The sequence below is a fragment of the Bos javanicus genome, chromosome 3 (genome assembly GCF_032452875.1).
Source record: "Bos javanicus breed banteng chromosome 3, ARS-OSU_banteng_1.0, whole genome shotgun sequence".
NCBI classification, from domain to species: Eukaryota; Metazoa; Chordata; class Mammalia; order Artiodactyla; family Bovidae; genus Bos; species Bos javanicus.
Genome location: NC_083870.1, coordinates 115,411,157 through 115,433,891, shown reverse-complemented (window position 1 = coordinate 115,433,891; position 22,735 = coordinate 115,411,157). Strand labels below are relative to the sequence as shown.

Sequence of the window (22,735 nt, the reverse complement as noted above, 5' to 3'; positions counted from 1 at the left end):
GCCTCCAGCCGAACTCCAGGGCATGTCTCCCCAGGAAAACTAAGTGGCCCCAAATCACCCGGCCACTGCCCAGTCCACCTGCGGAGCCCGCCTGCTCCTAGAGAGCCCTCCCTCACCCTCCCGGCCTGCCCCCTGCCCCCACCCTGCATGCTCCCACAGCCCTCTCCACCCTCCTCTTCGCAGCCCTGGACCCCGACCCTGGAAGGCTACAGGGGAAGTCCATATGATGAAGCCTTCCCTTCCCTAGAGCGGAAGTCCTCACTTATGAAGCCATCAGTTCTCAGCATCAGACGCACTCCAGGTACAATCAGATCGGGACCCAGGCCTGGGCATAAGAAAGCTGCACGTGGCCCCCAGGAGCCATCCAGACCTTTCACCGGTCTGTCAACTCACTCCCTCCAAGGCTTACAGTATCAGCAACATTACTTCTGAAGCAAAGTCCCAACACTACTAGCAACAGAAGACGTTTATCTTGCTCACAGGAAACGGTGAGCACAAACAAGCAGAAATGCTTCCCAAAGGAGGTCAGCGTGCACAGGAAAATGTCCATGAGTGTCTAAGGGCTGCCAAGCTTTTAATGACCTTGACAACCAAGACAGTTTAACGCGTTCACGATGGCGTTGGAACAGCGCTGACCCTCCTGCTCGGCCGCCGTCAAAGGATCACAGACCAGGGCATTTAAACCACACAGGTGTGCTTTCTCGCAGCTCTCAAGGCCAAGTCTGAAGTCAAGATTTCTCCCTCCATGGCTTGTAGGCGGTGTTTTCTCCCTGGGTCTTCACAAAGCCTTCCCTCTGTGCCTATCTGTGTCCCAATCTCTCTTCTTATAATATCGGACGCCAGTCTTATTCGATTAGGGGCCATCTGAAAGCCCTCATTCTAACTTAATAACTCCTCTAAAGGCCCTGTCTCAAAGTGCAGCCGTACTCTGAGGGGGTAGGGCTTCAACATATAAATTCTAGAAGGGGACACGATCCAGCTCACACCCAGATGTGCCACGGTTAACAAAAACGTTGGTATTTGTTAATATGTGCTAAGTTGCTTCAGTGGTGTCCGGCTGTGTGCGACCCCATGGACTGCAGCCCACTAGGCTCCTCTGTCCATGGGATCCTCCAGGCAAGAATACTGGAGTGGGTTGCCATGCCCTCCTCCAGGGGATCTTCCCAACTCAGGGATCAAGCCCACCATCTCTCACATCTCCTGCATTGGCAGGCGGCTTCTTTACTACCAGCGCCACCATTAAATCTGTCACAATATTTTGCTTCTGTTGTTTATGTTCTGGTTTTTTTGGCCATGAGGCATGTGGGCTCTTGGCTCCCAGACCATGGATCCAACCCACATGCCCTGCACTGGAAGGCAAAGTCTTAGCCACTGGCGCTTCAGGGACTTCCCAATGGTGATTCTTAAAGAACAGGGTGCATTCAGTGTACAAGAGTCCCATCTGGATTTACAAAGGGCATTTTTCAGAGTAAAAACTCCAGAGCAACTCTGACATCATCCAGGCACTGCCACGCTCAGCTCAGCTCCTGGCTCCTCAGGCCCCAGCGGCAGAAACAGTCACTAGCTGCTGAAACTCCAGACAGACACACACACACACTCAGGCTCTTCCAGAGGAAGAAGAATCTCACCTCCCAGGCTCACTGCCATCATCTCGGGGAAATTAGGAAAATTCACGGCACACGTGTCGGCTGAGATCAGTATGGACTCTCGTGTCTACCTTTCCGTGAACTCTACTGCTGGATTCATTTAAAACTGCTGCTACTGCTGCTAAGTCGCTTCAGTCGTGTCCGACTCTGTGCGACCCCATAGACGGCAGCCCACCAGGCCCTGCCGTCCCTGGGATTCTCCAGGCAAGAACACTGGAGTGGGTTGCCATTTCCTCCTCCAATGCATGAAAGTGAAAAGTGAAAGTGAAGCCGCTCAGTCATGTCCGACTCTTAACGACTCCATGGACTGCAGCCTACCAGGCTCCTCCATCCATGGGATTTTCCAGGCAAGAGTACTGGAGTGGGGTGCCATTGCCTTCTCTTCGCATTTAAAACTAGGCACTATGTCTCAAATATGAAACCATAACCCACACGTATGACCAGCAATTTCAACTAAAGACCCCCGACCCCGAGCGGAATGCATTGCTCCTCCTTTTCTTTTGGAGCTACCTTGTTCAGACTGCCTTGTACACTAGGCATAAATCAAGAGGTTACACTTGAAACTCGGGGGTTTTTGTTGTTGTTGATAAGTCGTGTCCATCTGTGTCTTTGCAACCCAACGGACTGTAGCATGGCATGCTCCCCATCCTTCACTGTCTCCCAGAGTTTGCTCAAACTCATGTCCATTGAGTCGGTGATGCCATCCAACCATCTCATCCTCTTTCATCCCCTTCTCCTCCCACCTTCAATCTTTCCCAGCATCAGGGTCTTTTCCAATGAGTCAGCTCTTCACATCAGGTGGCCAAATTATTGGAGCTTCCGCTTCAGCATCAGTCCTTCCAATGAATAATCAAGGTTGATTTCCTTTAGGATTAATTGGTTTGATCTCCTGGCAGTCCAAGGGACTCTCAAGGGTCTTCTCCAGCACATTTTTTTTTTTAAACGTAGCCCTAAAAACAAGTGTCTGGCGGGTTACAGTCCATGGGGTTGCATAAGAGTTGGACACGACTTAGCAACTAAACAACCACAAGTCGTGTATGAGGTCCAGCCTGCCAAATAAGTGTGTCACATTCAAACCTGGATATCTGTCTCTGTGATGTTAATAAGGCCCCAGGATAAATGGAAGCAACACTCTCTCCCACCTGGCGTGCTCATTAGCCATCAGCAGCGGGCCTGACCTACCCTGGGGAATGGGCTGCGGTCACGCAGGGGACAGCCTTCCTGGACAAGATGCTCTCTTCGCTTGTCTGACTGAGCCTGTGTGACTTATTGGAAGGATCAAAGCTCCCCCCTGCCTTGCCTCACTCTGCGTTGCCCACTCCCTCCTCTAGAAATCAGTAGATCATAAACCAGGGTCTGATTCCAACAGATTCGCCCATAGAACAGGACAGAGCCTCGAGGGTGGGGGGTGGATTGGAAATCTCCATGGAGCAAATTCAAAATAAATAAATCATACTTTGGGGTGAGGTGGGGGCAGAGAGTGTGTGTGTGTATGTATTAATATATGGTTAAAGTAGATTACTTCCCACAAAGGAATCCTGTTCCAAGGCTCTGAGGCGATCCATAGAGCAACATGGGAGCCACCTGCTTCTTGCCAACATAACTGCTCTGCTTGGGGCCTGGCTCACACAAGCCAGGCCTGAGAAACACCCTGTTATGATAACTGATCAGATAAGAACACTCAGCACTGCTCCCCCACCACCCCCCACCTTCACTTTGGAAGTTGAGGGCGGGGAATGTAATATTGGTGAAATAAAGGGATGTGCATCAAAAGTAAGAGTGAAGTGAGACCGGGATGCTTCTGGACACCTAATTAATTCCATGTTCTCAATTCCAGCATGAATTAATTTTTAAAGCATATGTCTGCTTTTAAATCTATGCTGACCTTGGGTGGAATGCACAAATGTTTCTGTTACCACACAACTCAAAAAAAAAAAAAAAGCCTAGGGATCACTCCGGAAACAGTAATTAATATTCTTTATTCATGGAAGAGCTTTGTTTGAAATATATGATTCAATCAGAAAGTCATTTTCTTTCCAAGTTTGCAGGGCTTCCTATATGAATGCAAATCATATGACGAAGACACAACATAAGGGCTGAAAACCGCACGGCTTACTCCTTATAAATGTTTAACTTTGGTCCAGACAGAGCTGTGAGAAGCGACTCAGAGATTTCTGATGGAATATGTTGGATGTTTTTATTCTCAGTTTCTTGAGACTATTTGCCTTCGTGAAAATAAGCCCCATGATGGAGGCTTTTCAGATGAAATTATCATCAAGCGCTGTCGCGTGGGATGAGAAGAGACAGTCTGTCTTTAAACAGTGGGTGGGGACTGGAGCAGGTCAGCTTTGGGACGGGCCGGGGGGCTACTGGCCACCAGTGTCTAGTTCCTGTCACTTGAAAGGTGTCACTGCTCTGCAATCACTGCATCCCGCTAAGTCCACACTCGGACTTCTGAGGATGACCTTGGACTGGGCGAACCCCCCTCCACTCTGGTCTTCATCTTTGGACGGTGATGCTGTATCGATTCTGTTTTTTTTTTTGCTCATCATTCAGTCAGCAGTACCCTGGATGCAGGATATGGTGCCCTCTTTCAACCCATCCTGTATCATAATATTCAACTGGAAGGTCTGTCTCCTTCATCTTGCTATTGTTGTTACATAGTTAAGCAACCCCAGCTGTCCAGGAAATACCACCACAATGAACACATTACTGGGCAGGGAAGAATCGACTGCGGCTCCTGACAACCATTCCACCCGCTACAAAGAAGCCAGGAAGAAAAAAAAAAAAAAGAGCCCACGTTAAATACACAGTTATGAATAAAATGCCTCCACTGCCTTTTATCACCTCGTCACAGGCCAGATTGAAATGAGCAGCTAGAGAACACTGATTATAATCTCCTCTCAGTAACAGCAAGATGTTTCTTCTGGTTCTTTATCTGTATTTTTCTGAAACTGACATGTTTTCCTTTGAATAAGAAAGGCTATTTTTAAATGTTAGACTTGGAGGTAGGCAGGATTTTTAACAATTTTGTTTATGCTCTGAGCAACATAGTGTTTTTTTTTTTTTTTAATCTAACTTCACATCTCTCTTCTCAAGCCAACCACCTTTAAATTCTTCTTGGGATGTTTCCCCTTTACTACTCAGTGAAAGTGAAAATGTTAGTCCCTCAGTCTATCCAACTCTTTGTGGCCCCATGGACTGTAGCCCGCCAGGGTCCTCTGTCCATGGAATTCCCCAGGCAAGAATACTGGAGTGGGTTGCCATTCCCTTCTCCAGGGGATCTTTCCAAACCAGGTATCAAACCTAGGTCTCCCGTATTGCAGGCAGATGCTTTAGCATCTGAGCCACCAGGGAAGCCTACCTAATCCATCCAATAATAATCAAAATTGGGACGGATCACGTAGAAGTGAGCAGTGAAGCTATACCACATTTCCTTAAGCAGCAAAGAGGGGACCCCACAGAGTGGCTGGGCACCATTCTCTCCTTCCAGAGGAAGAAAACAGGTCAAGGACGTGCCCCAGGCCAGCCAGCTAAGGAGTGATGGGTGAGGGACTTCCCTGAGGACAGCGGACTCTAAAGCTATGCCCCTTCCCTTCCCTGCGCTCTGCTGCCTCTCCCTCCTGTTGATCACCGGAAGAACAGGTGTTGCTGTCTTTTATATGCTTGTTTGTCTCCAGCATAAAGCCCTCTTCCCTGAGGTTTCAGCAATCTTTGGGCAACAAGTTTTGGAATCTCCTGTGTTCACACGCATGCCCCAACCCCAGCTGTTCTCTTAGCTCAGTTCAGTGCAGTCACTCAGTCTGACTCTTTGTGACCCCATGGACTACAGCATGCCAGGCCTCCCTGTTCACTGCCAACTCCCAGAGTTCACTCAAACTCATGTCCATTGAGACTGTGATGCCATCCAACCATCTCATCCTCTTTCGTCCCCTTCTCCTCCCGCCTTCAATCTTTCCCAGCATCAAGGTCTTTTCAAATGACTCGGTTCTTCGCATCAGGTGGCCAAAGTATTGGAGTTTCAGCTTCAGCATCAGTCCTCCTGATGAATATTCAGGACTGATTTCCTTTAGGATGGACTGGTTGGATCTCCTTACTGTCTAAGGGACTCTCAAGAGTCTTCTCCAACACCACAGTTCAAAAGCATCAATTCTTCGGCTATCCTCTTAAGGTGTAATCAATACTGTCACCCCACAGGCCCGTGACCAGGGAATTTGCTTAGGGCACTTTCTTGAGGGTGAGTGAACCAACAGGAAGAGTGTCGGGGACATAGTCCCAAGACATAGGAACCCAGCACGTGGGTGGGCTGAACCTCAGTGGGCGCTGGACCGAGGCTGGAGCTGACCAGGTGGCCTGGGTGGGGTCCCCCTTCGGAAAGGCTGCTCAGCTAGTCTCCTGCCAATCCAGGTGTGTTTAAAAGGCAAGCCCACCCCTCTGGCATGATCTGCGTGACTCGTGCTACGTCACTTTAGTTGTGTCTACCTCTTTGCAACCCCATGGACTGTAGCCCACCAGGCTCCTCTGTCCATGGGATTCTCCAGGCAAGAATACTGGAGTGGGGTGCCATTCCCTTCTCCAGGAGATCTTCCCAACCCAGGGATGGAACCCATGTCTCTTATGTCTCCTGTACTAGCAGGTGGGTTCTTGACCACTGGCACCACCTCTACAGTTGACATCACTCTGTATTTTTCCCCCATTTAAATAACAAAATTATTTAAAAATTATTACAAAATTGACTTCAAAAAACGGGGTGCCCAAATCCTAGGCATTTCCTAGTAGAAGACACTTTGTGTACTGTAAGGCTGATTTTCATCAAGAGAAGACATTTTCATCAATGATGCCTTGCATTTAATTACCCACCCATCCCTGTAGGCTTTGAAAAAAAAAAAAATAGGGTAGATATTCAAATTAACCTATCAATCATGGTGGAAATCTCTATTTCTTTAATTCCGGGAGGCATAATTTCTGGGTCAAAGTGTACAAGCCTTTTATCCATTCACATTTCCAACCTGCTCTCTAGGAAGGGTAAACATTTCAACTCCCCCATCATTATTTGGGGGGCCTCAATGTTGCCCCACAGACACCACCACACAGGCTTCTTCTAGTCACAGTCTAAACCACCCCCACGACACGGTCATAGAAATGGACGTTTCTATGTCATTTTCATTACTGTGCTCACTCTCTGCTTGTTTGTTCAAACACTGGCATCTCAGATTAATTTTATTCCTTTACCTAAGGAATCTTCATTTATATTTGCATAAGCTCTATAAACATGAAGAATGGCCATTTGGCTCTAACAGTCGGCGCAAGTACGTTTTCCGTTGTCAAATGGAGATCAGCGTCCATCAAAAACAAGGATTTTCAAGAATTCGGCTGTGCAGACACCTCGGAGCAGTTTTCTCAATGGCACCAGCTCTCCTGCCTGGTTGGCACTGCCCACAGAGTGACGGCCCGTCTTGTCTCTGTCTTGGCTGGTCACCAAGGATGCCAACAATCTCTGAGACTGGCATCCTCCTGACCCGCTTGCTAGCTCTTCTCATAAAACATTCGCTAATATGTCTTTCTGGACGTTATTACGGGCAGTGTAAGTGAAACTCACAGGTTTCTAATTTGCAGGAACCACTTTTTTTTTTCCCTACTGCTAAAATTGATACTTTTTTTTTTTCTCGTTTTCTGTCCCCTGTTTGGAAGGTATCCTTCAGAACAGCAGGGTTGGGGTGGGGGGGTGGAGGCTAATATCATTTGCGGGATCCTCCCGGAGCTCAGAAGACGTGCGAGCGTCGAGTTTCACCTTCTTTCTTCTCTGCTGTGTCTTCAGTGCCTAGAACTGCCCTGGAGGACAATGGACACACGGTGGATGCTGGGTGGGGGCTGAGGAGACTGTGGGCTGGATGTAAACAAATAATCCCACCCCCCCACCCCTGCAGCACGCAGAATAGCCAGGCTCCCTCACAACCTCTTCACTCCTCCCAGGTCTGATTGATGCATATTTTCATCTCTTCCATCCAAAGATCACTCCCCAGTTGAAAAGGCGTTTTTCTGCTTGTCCACCAACATGGGTCATCGTGTTTGATTTACTGAATTCTCTTGCCTTGGAAACTCCACAAATTAACCTGAGCTTGAAATTAAAAAGCCACTACCTCTGATGTAAAAGGCACTCTGGAGTAAATAATAAGACAAGCCAGCCCATGACCGAGATGGAAGAGCTGAAGTGCTGCTAATTGGCTTCACATTTATCAGCCCCATGACACTTAGGCACAGCCCAGACCCTTAAGTTGGTGACACTTGGTACACTGTATGTCCTGTTGCTGTTCACTATTCAGTCACTAAGTCACACTAAGACTCTTTGCAACTGTAGGAACTGTAGCACACCAGGCTTCCGTGCCCTTCGTTATCTTCCAGAATTTGCTCAAACCCATGTCCATCGAGTCAGTGATGCCATCCAACCATCTCATCCTCTGTTGTCCCCTTCTCCTCTCACCTTCAATCTTTCCTGGCATCAGGGTCTTTTCCAATGAGTCAGCTCTCCGCATCAGGTGGCCAATGTACTGGAGCTTCAGCTTCAGCATCAGTCCTTCCAATGAACACCCAGGACTGATTTCCTTTAGGATGGACTGGTTGGATCTCCTTGTAGTCCAAGGGACTCTTCTCTAACACCACAGTTCAAAACCATCGATTCTTCAATACTCAGCTTTCTTTATGGTCCAACTCTCGCACCGATACTGGAAAAACCATAGCTTTGACTAGACAGACCTTTGTCGACAAAGTAATGTCTCTGCTTTTTAATATGCTGTGTAGGTTGGTCATAGCTTTTCTTCCAAGGAGAAAGTGGCTTTTAATTTTGTGGCTGCAGTCACTGTCCCTCGTGATTTGGGAGCCCAAGAAAATTCTGTGAGTGAGTGAGTGAAGTCGCTCAGTCGTATCCAACTCTTTGTGACCCCACGGACTGTAGCCCACCAGGCTCCTCTATCCATGGGATTCTCCAGGCTAGAATACTGGAATGGGTTGCCATTTCCTTCTCCAAGGGATCTTCCTGATCCAGGGATCGAACCCAGGTCTCCCGCATTGCAGGCAGGTGCTTTAACCTCTGAGCCACCAGGGAATCCACCAAGAAAAACTCTGTAGTGCCCTTTAAAGCCCTGGAATCTCCAGGGCAGTGTTCCTTGGCATGTGGTCCCAAACAGCAGGATCCACAGAGAGAGCGGCATGCATGTGAGAAATGCAGACGCTCAGGCCCAACCCAAACCCCCTAAATCAGAATCTCTGGTGGAGGAGCCCAGGACCCTGTCTCGAGGAGTCTCCAAATGCTGCTCAGGCCTCTCCGATCAGGTATGCAGAGCACTGCTCCGGGACACGGAGGGTGGACGTCCTTCCTGCCATTTCTGATGTAACATACCACTTTAGATAAACACTTAAGCAAATGTCTTAAAACAACCGATTCAGTAAAGAGCCAAATATTCTATTTTCCCCCACCCTTTCTTGTTTCCCCTAATTCTGGAAGAATGGTACAGCATTGAAGGATCATCAAAGTCACACAGTTTTGAAAGACATGTAACAAGGGTGAAAGGCTTTTAAAGTGTGGCAAAGTCAATGATGGAATAACGGAAAAAGTAAAATCCCCTGGAAGAAGAGGGCAGAACTACACCAAAAAGGTCACCAGGACTTGTTCTGTAACAGAAATATAAACATCTCTGCTAGACTCAGGGGAAACTGAACTTCCCCTCTGTCCCAGAGTCCTCTGGGTCCAGAGCTCTCTGCCCAGGGAATACACCCAACCTCCCACTGGGGGCCACCTCCTCCAGGGAGCCCCCACCCACCCGTCCCTAAACAGTAACACAACTAAATCCTACAGCATGTCAAGGGTTTTCTTTACTTGGTTAGTTTTTTATTGGTTTTGCGGGGGTGGACAGGGGGCCGTATGTGTTATGTGGGTAGTCGTCGGACCAGGGATGGAACCCATGCCTCCAGGACTAGAAGAGCAAAGCTTCACCACTGGACCACCAAGGAAGTCCCTCAGGGCTTTTTTTTTTTTTTTTCCCCCCACATGAAGGCTTTACTGTGACTTAAAGGGCACAGAACCGTGCCAGGAGACCACGGCCTCGCTTCCCCCATCCTCAGCTCCTGGGTTTGGGGTCTTCTGTCCTCGGATCCAGCAGCTCCCACATGGACGAGCCGCTCCTGTCCTTGATGGCTTTAAATAAGCTTTCTGGAAATACCTAACTGCCCTCACGAAAGTCAGATCATTCAGAGCCCTCCAAGATCCAGAGAAGCCACTGAACTGACCACATCAGCAGGGCGACCACAGCTGGACCCGGATAACCCTAATGAAGGTTAATTCTGCAGGTGCTCGAAAACCCCAGGCATCTGGGCATGCACGTTTTAGATCTGCTCACAGCCTCCATCCACTTTTGGAGGTGGGTACCATTACCCTTCTCCTTTTTCCAAATAAAGGGCCGGCGCCTTGGAGGGGCATCACTCAGTCACACAGCAGTGCTGGAAGGGAAGGCTTAGAAATCTGAAGCCATGACTCTAGAGCGCCAGCTCCTGCCTCAAGAGACAAGAAACGGTAGGAGGAGGGGAGGGTGTTCAGAGGGGAGTTGCCTGGACCTACCTGTCCCTTGGCGGCTACGGCTTTAGCTCGGGGTGCCAGGGGGTGCCACTCTTTCCATGTCCTGGAACCGAACCCAAAGCCACGGTTCCACCGTGGCCTCTGCTCCTGTCTTCATGTGGCTTTAGCTTTATGGCAACAATCACGCCAAGAGGGCACCACCCTGCAGAGGGGGAAGTGCTTTTCAGGCTGTGGCTGGATACACAGTGGACACGGAAAACCCTCTTTCCAGGGCGAGAACCACTCAGGGGAAGTCACCTCGCTGCTGACCTTTAAGGCACTTTAATTGAGAGTCTGACAGTCACCTGCAGGCTCCTCAGAGACCCTCATGATGCAGCATGAGGAGAGAGCAGAGCTGGATGGTCCATGGCCCATCAGCAGCCTGGATGCAGGGTGACAGCGTCATCACAGTTTCATGGCCTGCCCCAAATGAGGAGCTGACGGTCCAAACAGAAACCAGAGCCCACTGCCCCGGGGGTGGGGTCAGAGGAGGCGGGGTGGTGTGCATGCAGGAGGCTAGGGGCAACCAGGAAAGGAAGACAGAAGAGAAGGGAGTAGCCCTACACCCACAGTCAAAGCCTTGCCAACACTGGCCCGAAAATGCAAGGCTTTCTAAGAATAAAGGGAGGGTGAGGCTCAAGAGAAGAAGTCACTTGTGCTCATCTCCGTCACCCCAGAATTCTTGACCTTCTTTTATGACTGTATTTGGGGGCAGAGGAGGGGAGGATGCATTAACTAAATATTGAATTTTTCTGAAATGGCAACAATCTGCTCTAGACTGATGGGGAAGCAGTGGCTGCATGGTCCTCAGTGAAGGAAGAGGGGACCCCCATGTCCCACCTGGGTGAAGGAAGGGGGACCCCCACACCCCACCTGGGCTCCCCTTGAACTGGTCAGCCATGAGCTTCGACCATAAAATGATGAGATGAGACTACAACTTTCGTGAAAATTCATTCTAGACCTAAAATTCTACCATTAAAAAAAAAAGTTTATTGAAGTATATAGCTGATTTACAATGTTAATTTCTGCTGTACAGCAAAGTTACAGTTTCAGATGTATACAGATTCAGTTATACATATATGCACATTCTTTTTTTTAATATTCTTTTCCATTATGTTTATCAGGAGATACTGAATATAGTCCCCTGTTGGCCACACAGTAGGAGCTTCCTGATTCCATCCATCCTACAGGCGCCTGCTAGTTCCCAGCCCCCAGTTCTTCCCCAAATTCTACCACGTTGACGTCAGGAGATCAACCCTGGGTGTTCACTGGAAGGACTGAGGCTAAAGCTGAAGCTCCAGTACTTTAGCCACCTGATGCGAAGAGCTGACTCATTTGAAAAGACCCTGATACTGGGAAAGATTGAGGGCAGGAGAAGGGACGACAGAGAATGAGATGGCTGGATGGCATCACCGACTCCATGGACATGAGTTTGGGTAAACTCTGGGAGTTGGTGATGGACAGGGAGGCCTGGCGTGCTGAGTCCATAGGGTGGCAAAGAGCTGGATACAACTTAGTGAGTGAACAACAACATCGGGATTCCTTTCCGAGGCCATCACAACTGACTCCTCAACTGAAAGCCTCGACAGAGCAGGTTCAGTCTGATCTGAAATGTTCAGGTGACTGAGGTGCCCTCGGGTAGATGTTTGCTCCCTACTCAGCAAGCCACTGGATACTCTGAGGGCAGGGGAGACTGCGACTAACTGCCAAGACAGCAAGCACAAACTCATTCGCGTGCAGTTGTGCCCACACATTTAACCAGCATCTTCAAAAACCGCGATCCAAAAGGTGCCCTCTGGTGCTTCCCTGGTGGCTCAGTGGGAAAGAAATCTGCCGGCCAATGCGGGAGACCCGGGTTCGAGCCCTGATCGGGGCAGCTAAGCCCGTGAGTCACAGCTACTGAAGCCCCGTCGCCCTGGAGCCCAGGCTCCACGACAAGGGAAAGCCCTGCGGTGAGAAGCCGTAGCACTACAACTGGAGAGCGGCCCCCACCTCTCGCCACAACCAGAGAAAAGCCCGCGTGAAGCCAAGGAGGCCCAGCACAGCCATTAATACATTAACAAACTTTTAAAAGGCAATTTAAAAAAAAGGTGCCCTCTGTGTTGTCACTCGGTGACACAGAGCCCCTCAAGTTGACTTTCCGGGGCAGGGATGACCGTGCTCCCCCCACCTCCTTCACGGTAGCGACATCTGCCTTTGTGAGCAACCCCAGCCCACCTCTGCTTTCCTACAGAGTTAATTATCTTTCTGCTCGCCTTCTCTCTTGTCCTAGGGCAGTGCACAGGGCCACAGCCAGCAGGCCCCTCCTGGACGGGCCCCCCCGCCCCGACACTCAAAGGTGTTCTATAGAAGCCATTTTTAAAGACAGCCCGCACGGCCTGCCAGGGCATGACACCAGCCTCGCGGCCACAGTCCTCTGTGTGCGTGCCGGTCCAGTCTCAGATCCCCGAGCCCCTTTCAGCCAGCTTCTCAGAGGCTGTCTCATGGTCCGAGTGCCAGACTCAGCGCGGCCTTGTGCTTATCCCATATGGATGGTGTGACTGGTTCCTTCCAGGTGGAGACACTGTAGGTGACCTCGAACTCGGGAGACTGAATGTCTACAGGTGAATGAATGTCTATTCCAGGGCAGAGGACGAGCTACTTGCAGATCAACGGGGTTTCGTGGGGCGGGCTCCCTGGAAAGGCCTGTGTGAGCACCAGTGAGTCCGAGAAAGAGCAGCCAGACCCAGAAAGTCCCCAGGGATGGGCGGACGGACGCGCGCACACATCAGTGGACACGTCACGTGACGGGGATGGGAGCGAGCCGGCCTTGAGCTCCGCTCCCCCTTCTCACTCCACCTCTGGATTAGCTAATCGGCGAGAACTCTGGCTGCTCTTGCAGACTCTCTTCTCCCATCCTCCCATCCTGCCTCCAAGGAGTTGGTCCTGACCACCTGCAGCGGAAACAGCTGAGAATCCGTGGACGTCTGCAAGCCTGATCTTCCAGGGTCAGAGAGCTGGTCCGTTTTCGGAGCAGGAAGGCAGCCTGCAGTCCGGCACCCTGCTTTGCGGCTCAAGGAGCCCCCTTCCTGCCCGCCCCCAGCCTCCTCCACCACGGGGGCACCGGACAAAGGCAGCCTGCACCTCGGGCTCTGTTGCCTGCTTCCTTTGACGAGATCACTGTTGCTTTTTCCTCTCCGAAGAAGATCACAGGATGTGGAAGAACCCAGTACAAGCGCTGGCTCAGACACCGGGGACCTCTTGAACAGACAGCAGGATGGGAGAAAGAAGTCGCTTTTGACAAAGTCTACTTCTGAGTTATGTTTCCACCTGGAACTTGTCAACTGCTGGCTTCCCGTCCAAAGAATTGTGCTCAGACCCATACGTAAGATGACCTGATCTCCTGGGCCCTGTGGACAGGATTGGGTAAACTCCCGGAGATTCTGTGGGTCTTCCCAGGGAGCACTGAACAGGGAGGGACCCCTCTGTGTCACAGAGAGAGGGTTTCCAGTTCCCCCCATTCCCGTTCACTACGATCACCCCCACCCGCCTTCCCCACCAACAAACACAATGAAGAGAAATGCTAAAGGACATGAAAGGGGAAGCCTCTCCAAGCGCTCCGTGTTCACGGGCTTCCCCTCCCCAGAAGGGCAGCAACATTGGAAGATGGTTGCTATGGTCCAGCCCAACTCTGTCTTTCCCAATCCTCCGAGGAAATATGCTGCAAAAACTGATCCCAAGTCACTTTTTTTTTCAATCCATCTGAAAGCAAGAATTACATCTGCACTTCCTCATCAACAGAGCTCTGGGCCACCTGGGACTTCCTGAGCCCAGAGGAGCCCCCACTTGACCTCCCAGCGTGCCGCCTTTGCGGGTGGGTCTGATTTTGCACAGCTGGGCCCTGTGGACGCCTCTGCCGACAGCTGTTAGGACATGGGAGGGGGCGGGGGGGAGTGGAGTGGGCTGAGCGGGCAGGGCGAGTTCTGGCACAAGCACCCCCTGCAGTCTTGGCCAAACCAAGACTAGAAGAATCCCCATCTGGATGCCTGACCTATAAGGCTCTCCTGGGGTGGGAGGCGGGGGAGGGCGGTGGCGGGGGTCCTGCCTGACATCCCTGCAGGAAAATGCAGAAGGCTCCTGCTGTCCGCGACCCGGGCCTTCCTGGGTCCTGAAACCTCTCCTCCTAAGCTTATCCTGAGGTCAACTCCATCAAGGCCCGTGGCAGCAAGGTCATTCCCCTCAATGCAGCCCAAGGGTCCAGGAAGGTGGGGTGGGGGTGGTGACGCAGAAGGCCCCAGCCTCCTATTTTATTCCCACCAATTGCCCCAAACCTCAGTGATGTAAGAAATGCACACGTGAGCAGCGATTCCCCCAAACAGGCAACGGGAGCTACAAGGTAAATCCCTGGTTGGGGGGAAGGCTGAGCTGAGTGGGTGAGGGGCACACACCAGTGGGTGGGGTCACTTCGCGATGATCCCCACCCTGGAAATTAACAGGAAAGCAGAGAACCTCACATCGCTTCAGCCCCAGGAACCCACTTTAGAACTTCAGGCTGAACAGACACTCGAAGTGCAAGGAGATGAAGAAGAAATGGCCCATCAACAGTTAACAACCTAGATGCTCATCAAAAAGGGATCAAGACAAACAGATACACAGACAGACACACTGATGCGGGCATGTTTGAGAAAATCTTGCACCCCTGTTAAAAGGATGACCCCGACGGCTGAGCAGGTGAGACATCCTTCAGTTCAGTTCAGTTGCTCAGTCGTGTCCGACTCTTCGCAACCCTGTGAATCGCAGCACACCAGGCCTCCCTGTCCATCACCAACTCCCGGAGTCCACCCAAACTCATGTCCATCGAGTCGGTGATGCCATCCAGCCATTTCATCCTCTGTCGTCCCCTTCTCCTCCTGCCTTGAATCTTTCCCAGCATCAGGGTCTTTTCAAATGAGACATCCTAAGGTCATCTAACCACACAGAACAGGCTGGCGAGGCACACGGGGAAATGAACACACATCACCTGCCAAGTGGGCGACATCAGACAGGGGCCCTATTCTAGAACAGTTATTTTCTATAGTGCAGTAACCATGTTACAGCAATAACATCACTCGTGAAAGAGATAACACGCGTATTTTTTTTTTTTTTTTTTTTTACTTTTAGAGGTCGATGTCGCTGACAGTCGGAGGGGAGAAAAGCAAAACTCTGCACGGGGACAGAAGGCAGTGGCAGGGAGACCAGCCAGCGGGCCACGAGGGCAGGAGCAGAAACCGGACGCCCGAGAGGACGGGGTGCCACCAGCTCGGAGGCCCCAGTTCCCTGACATTCACCAAAGAGCTGCTTGAACTGCTCCCAGGAATGCTCAGGCAGGCTTTCAACACACACACACACACAAAAGGCATTTCTTTTCTAATTACAAGTTTCCCTAAAACACAACCAAGACATATTTTAAAAAAGCAAAAAAGAATTCCACATTTGGGGGCCAATCACATACTTCTGCAGAGTTGCATGTGTCTGAACTGGATCTGTAAGATTAGAGAGTTGTTTTTTTAAGACAAGTTTAAAACTCCCATTATACATTGTCTCGGGTAATGTGTAGGTCTGCATGGCTAACGCTGGCTGGCGAGTGGTTTATGGGAAATACCGTCCAATCATAACCTGGTTTTTCCCAGGACGGGGGACTGTCAGCAGGCGTCAAGCTGGCCATTACAGAAAGGCCGAGACCTGATTCTTGGGCAAGAACACACTCAAGAGGCAGACAGAGTTGCTTCCTAAGCCACCTCAATCCAGCTCAACAGGTCGGGGCTCTTCTCCCCAATTCTTTCTGACCCACCAAACATCACACGGTTCTCCTTCAAGGGGAAAGATCACACCTGGCTCCCTGCTCAGTCAGGCAGGCTTCCCAAGGTGGCACAGGGTCTGTCCTTTAGAATTCGCCCCCAAATTTTTCTTAAAAGATGACGGGGGGGGTTAAAAATAGTGGCAGGCAAGGGAACACACAAATGACTCACATATGCCAGCCTGGCGCGTTCACGGCCTCTGCGGCACACACTCCCAATCAGACAGCTTAATTACAGACCTTCACTGTTTATAAACTAGATGTGCCAGGAAGCAACCAGGAAACGCCACTCCGGACTGCTCTCTCATTCAGCTGAGCCTGTCCGTCTACCAGTGGTAGAGACGGTTCTTGGGAGTTTTAGGATTTCTTGACTTCTGAGCTGAGATGGGAACTCTGGGGTGGGACGGAATGTGCAGCTCCTTCCTTTTCTGGAAGACAGTCCCTCTGCCCTGTGGTGGGCTGGCCTCTGCTGACCCTTGATCTTCTGAAGTGGGGGCGGACAGACAGCACCTTCCCTCCTGGCCTGGGGCCACAGGGGCCATGGGGGATCATTTTTAACTGCGAGGGAAACCAGCCGGAATCTCGGGAGATGGGCCGGCTTCAGTCTCCAACAGAGGCAGGAAATGTTCCAGCGGCTTCAGCTCTCAGCATGACGTCTCCATACACCTGGGAGTCCAGCCCCTGACTGATCAGGCCCACACGCTCAGGCACCTCTGGGTCAGGGGATGGTCTCTTCAGTAAGTGATGCTGTGATGCCCACCACCACCCCGGGGGAGGGAAGGTGGAGATGAATCGGGCTGCCCTAGAAGCTGACTGCCACTTCCCCAGGGGACACCAATAACCCAGGGGGATCCTCACGTCAAGGGACACATAGGTCTTCTTGAGCAACTGTAGGTCTCCGAGCCCTTGACGGATAAGTCACAACTAGAAACAATGCAGATATCCCCCAAAGGGAAACTGTCTACTCCGGATGACCTTATCAACTCCTGAGTCCCTCAAGACCTTGAAAATAATCTGAAAAGGAAGTCCCAGGACAGTGGGCTTTGAAGTTGTTCTTCTCCGCTCTGCAAAGCAGAACTGGACGGTCCAGCCACACAGCAGGCTGAACCACGGGGTTGGGGTTTGACAGACCAAGGTGCGGCAAGCCTCTTCTGCTCTGCTGTTATCTCCTAGTGAGAGAGACTCCCTGAGCTTCTTTGGCAAACAGAACACACCTCGTGTGCGCCCAGAAACACAGCGGATGCCCGGCCGCTACATGCTGGAGGGGGAGCAGGGAGAGATGGACCCAGGACGCTCCGCCCCGTGAGATCACCCCCGACGTGTGTACATCTGCCCTGAGCTTCGCCCCTCGCCCCCAGCAGCCGCTGAGCCACGGCTCCAGCTGCAGAAATAAATTCCCTTCTCGGCCTCCTCCTCTCCTGCCCACCCTGGAAACACTGGGATTTCCCCAGGATTCTCTTCCAGGAGTTGTTCACCCACTCCCGCGGCCTGCTCTCCATCTCCAGATGACCTTCAAATGGACACCCCTGCTCAGAGCGGAGCTAGGGGGTCACTGGCTCAACAACCTTTCTCACAAGCCCACTCAGCTGTCCCATGGAAGCCCCCAGGCTCAGCAGGAGCGTAGCCAACTCAGAACTCAGCCCGGTCCCTCCCGAAGCCTGAGTGCCACCATGATCCACCCAGCTCCCCGCCCTCGGCCTTTCCCTGCCAAATGCAATCAACCATCAAGTCCTGGACTGGCTTGTCTGAGATCTCTCCAGAACTGCTGCCCGCCTCCATCCCCACTGCCATCTCCAGGCCAGTGGTTCTCGGCGGGCAACACTGGATCCGGACTGTCTGCAGACATGTCCAGTTGTCACACTTCGAAAGGGGTGCCCTGGCACCTAATGAGTGAAGAGGCCAGGGATGCTGCTGACCACCCCGCCGTGGCCAGCAGGCCAGGTCAGCCAGCCAGGGGAGCGGGACAGCCCCCCTGCTCCAAGTGTCAGGAGGGCTGACAGTGCAAATATCCCTGTCTTGGGCCAACACCACCCCTCTCCTGGATCACGGCCAGCTGCCCCACTGGACTCTCCCCGCCTCCAGTCCCTGCTCGCCAAGTCTGTGCTCTGCAGGGAAGCCAGAGCAACCTCTGGCTCCAGGACACACGTGATCACAGTCTTGTGTGTGTGCTTTCAGTTGTATCCAACTCTTTGCGACCCACGGACTGTATAGAGCCCCCCAGGCTCCTCTGCCCGCGAATTCTCCAGGCAAGAGTCCTGGAGTGGGTAAGCCATTTCCTTCTCCAGGGGATCTTCCTGACCCAGGGACCGAACTTGCGTCTCCTGAATTGGCAAGTAGGTTCTTTACCAAGGAGCTACCTGGGAACTGGATCACAGTTTTACTCTTCCCTCAATCCTAGAAAGCAGGGCCAATGACAGGGAATCTCCCCACTCACAAACAGCTGGTATTCACACTACAGAGTTTTCTTTCTGGTCTTTTATCTGGATGGATGGATGGATGGATGGATGGATAAGATAGATTGACTGATTGACTCAGGCTTGCCAGGGGCTCAGTGGTAAAGAATCTGCCTGCAAGAGACCTGGGAGACACAGGTTCGATCCCTGGGTTGGGAAGATCCCCTGGAGGAGGGAAGGGCAATCCACTCCAGTACTCTTGTCTGGAAAATCCCATGGACAGAGGAGTCTGGCAGGTTATAGTCCATGGGGTGAAAAAGAGTCAGACACGACTTCACAACTAATCAACAATATAGACTCTTTTAATGTAAGTGGAAAAAAAAATTTTGGGGGGGCAAAATTGAGATAGTATTCATCATACTATTTTGCAGCTTGTTTTAACTGAATAACGTGGACATTCCCCCACATCATTTTGCAGTTTATCTTTCATCAGCTTATTTGCAGTTTTGTAGCAGAGCACATGCTCACTCTTCAGTTTTCTTCACTCTTTCAATGTTTATGGGACGCTTGACGTGCAGCCAAGGGATGAGACTGAGCCCGGGTCCCCCCAGGGGTTCCCCTCCCAGAGCTGCAGCTACGGCAGGACCAGGCCCACCTTTCAAGGCCCTAACGGCACAGGGCCAAACGCGGACATCAGGTCTACTTCCTGCTTCAGAGCCAAGGGCACTGAGGCCCAAGGAGGCAGGAGGGTTGGTACTCAGGCGCAGGGCTGGTATGTGATCAGCATCCTGACACCCGCCCCTTCACTCCCCTGGCTGACATCTGGAGAGGTCTGAAACATGCCGCCTTCTGGCCTGGAGCATCCATCGCCATGTTCTCCTAAAGACCATGCCAGTTCGTGATCCCGTGAGATGCTATACATCCCATAACCCTACAAGGCAGGTCTTATCTTCATTTTACAGAGAAGGAGACCAAGATCGAGAGCAAGCGTCCCACACCAGGTGCAGAACCGCACGCTGAATCAGCCGCATTTCCAGTTTTCCTAGGGCTGCTGTGTTGAAGCTCTTTGGCTGGGTGCCGCAAGCCCCAGAAATTCACAGTCACTCAGGCCTGGGGGCTAGGCATCCAGCAAAGTGTCTGCAGGGTGGGGGTCCCTCTGGGGCCTGAGGGAGGACCTGACCAGGCCTCTCCCGTCTCTGGGGGGTCTGAGGGCCAGCCCGGGTACTCCTTGGATGGCGGCTCTCTTGCCTTTACCTTCCTGGGGTATTCTCCCCATGATGCACAAATCTCCCCCTTTTTATTAGGACACTGGTCACACTGGATCAGGGCCCGCCCTATCCCGGAGGACCTATTCTTAACTAATGACGTCTGCTATGACCTCATTTCCAAAGAAGACCACATTCTGAGCTACTAGGGAGTCAGGACTTCAGCATATGAATTTTGGACAGGACACAGTTCAACCCGTAACAAGCGGTGGACACAAGGAATCCGTTAGGCTGACTCACATCCCAGCCAGGGGGTTCCTGGGAAAGCCGGGTGCAGGGCCCCAGGGGATGGGTCGTCTAGGAGAGGGTACTCGGGCCAGGCAGAGGCTGGGTTCTGGACAAGGCCTCCTCTTCCACCCCAGCATTTACCTGGAGGGCTGGACACCCACATCCTTTTCCAAGGTCATGACCATTCCCACAATCAGAGAGCCTTCCCCTTCTATTCCGTCAGCAGGGGTGTCGTTATTCTTCAGAACAGTCCGCCTGAGAATCTCAGTGCACAGGACGCCCCCGTCTCTCTGCTTGTGGCCGAAGCCCCGGAAAGGCGTTCCAAGGAGCTAAGGCCCGAAGCACTTGCCTGAAGAAAAAGACAAGCGAGCTGCACGGCTCATTTTCCAGAACCCTCTTCTCCGTAAGCTGGGATTTCATGGCACTGAAAGAAAATCACCCTTCTGCACAGGAGAACGCTGCTGTGCCCACACCCCAGGACGCCGCTCCCTGGGAGCGCAACTCTGGCGGGAGTGAGAAAGCACTGGGAAAGGCCTCATCGACAGCTCCGACACCGACTCTAGAAAAGTCACTCCTCTAGCTGATTCCTCCTAAAAGGAAACCCAAGAGCACTCCTGCTTCTGTCTTCTCATGTCTCAGGGACTGAACCCACTGTGGCCAAACCGTTTAAAATAATCTCAGCAAGACTTCCCTGGGAGCCCAGGGGGAAAGAACCTGCCTTGCAATACAAAGGACTCGAGTTCGATCCCGGGTCGGAAGGAAGATCCCACATGCCTCGGAGCAACACAACCCAAGCGCTGCAATTACTGAAGCCTGTGTGCTCCGGAGCCCACGAGCCACAGCCACAGAGTCTGAGTGTCCTCATCGAAAGATCTCGCATGACGCAACAGAGATCCTACATGACACAACAAATGCCCAAAGTAGCCAAATAAATAAAAATTTTTAAACTAAAAATTTAAACAATAATCTCAGGAATATGGAATTTTTCTGAATGATGGATGAAAAAAACTAATCCATTTTCCATACCTGGAGACTCTCCTGAGCTTTTAGAGCAACTAGTTTTCCTAAGAAGACTACCAGGTAAGATGAAGGTCAAACCTTATCAGCAGAGAACAGGGGAACCAGAGGATACGCCTGCATCCAGAGACCCCTCTCTCTGGATCACGTGACCCTGGGCGGTTTCTCATTCCAGCTTCCAGAGCGGGCAGCAGAGGCTCGGAAAAACTGGATGCCTTACTCACGGCCATGCAGCTGAGCTCTGAGGTGGCTGCTGTTCAGTTGCTAAGTCGTGTCCGATTCTGCGACCCACGGACTGCAGCACACCAGGCTTCCCTGTTGCTCACTATCGCCCAGAGCTTGCTCAAACTGACTCCACTGAGTCAGTGATGCCATCCAACCATCTCATCCTCTGTCATCCCCTTCTCCTCCCACCTTCAATCTTTCCCAGCATCAGGGTCTTTTCCAATGAGTTGGTTCTTCACATGAGGTGGCCAAAGTACTGAGTTCCAGCTTCAGCATCAGTCCTCCCAATGAACATTCAGGACTGATCTCCTTTAAGATGGACCGGTTGGATCTCCTTGCAGTCCAAGGGACTCTCAAGAGTCTTCTCCAACACCACAGTTCAAAAGCATCAGTTCTTTGGCGCTCAGCTTTCTCTATGGTCCAACTCTCACATCCATACGTGACTCCTGGAAAAACCATAGCTTTAACTGTATGGACCTTGTTGGCAAAGTGATGTCTCTGCTTTTTAATACGCTGTCTGGGTTTGTTATAGCTTTCCTTCCAAGGAGCTCTAAGGTCAGATTCAAATCCAGGACCCCTGCTGCTTATGTCAGCAGGTGTCTCCTGACCACAGACCCAGGCACCAGGTTGTGCAAGATCCGTCACCAGGAAAGAAAGCATTCACGCTTCTGAGGGGAATCTGGGCTCGACCTGAGGCCCCTGAAAACCCACACAGACCTGCCAACGACAGCCGCCCACCACGTCCACACTTTGGAGGGATCGGGGGAGGCGGGGGAGGACAGGGACCACTGCTCCATCCGTTCATTCATCCTACGAAAGGCACGGGGCCCTGACCGCAAGCCACGGCTTTTAGCACGAGCTCTCTCGCTAGAAATTCAACGCTCATTTCAACACTTTGGAAAAAGATTCCATTTTGACCCAAATAAAAACCAGCATTCTCAGGTTCAATGAGATGATTAAAGGGAGAAAGGGGAGAAATCCGATGAAAACACGGCCACAAAAGCAAGGGGCTCGGGCCTCACTCCGACTGGGATGCTGACAATCGAAAGCATAGCAGAGAAGGTCCCTCGAAGCCCCCGGGTGGCTCACCTTTCCTGACTGTCCTCGGGGCCGGGGCACAGCTGGCCCGCAGCGCACGTGGTGGAAACGGTTAGACGGGATTCACTCACAGCCTGAGCAGCTCGGTTTCGACACAAGGAATAACCTTCTGAGGGACAGTTTCTCCACTCCGGTTCCCGTGAGAAGCTGTAAACAAGCGTCTTCTGGTGGGATAGGGGGTGGGGGTACCGGGGGGGAACTTCCAAGGCTGGGGCTCACCACTGTTTTATACAGTATCACACAGAGGGGCATAATTATGAAAATGACGGTGCTGTGACTTGCGTGGAAGACTCCTAAGGATGTGAAATGTAAACACACATCCACAGTTACCTTGTTTACACACACAGCTCTCAAAAAGCAGAATTCTCATCCAGGGACACGCCAGTGCAAACTCATCCCATAAACGACTCCCAGGACCCCAAGGAGAAGTTCCAAGGAGA

General features: G+C 51.6%; 1 protein-coding gene and 1 long non-coding RNA gene across 5 annotated transcripts in view; one reads left to right on the top strand and one right to left on the bottom strand.

Moving 5' to 3' along the window:
- The window catches only part of AGAP1 (ArfGAP with GTPase domain, ankyrin repeat and PH domain 1), a 561,687-nt gene that overhangs the window by 418,379 nt on the left and 120,573 nt on the right, over positions 1-22,735 (bottom strand). The gene's annotated exons all lie outside the window — the stretch shown is intronic.
- LOC133244927 (uncharacterized) lies at positions 10,147-21,225 on the top strand. The gene is made up of 3 exons (XR_009735557.1): positions 10,147-10,212; positions 11,379-14,964; positions 15,394-21,225. It is a non-coding gene; the product is annotated as an uncharacterized LOC133244927 (long non-coding RNA).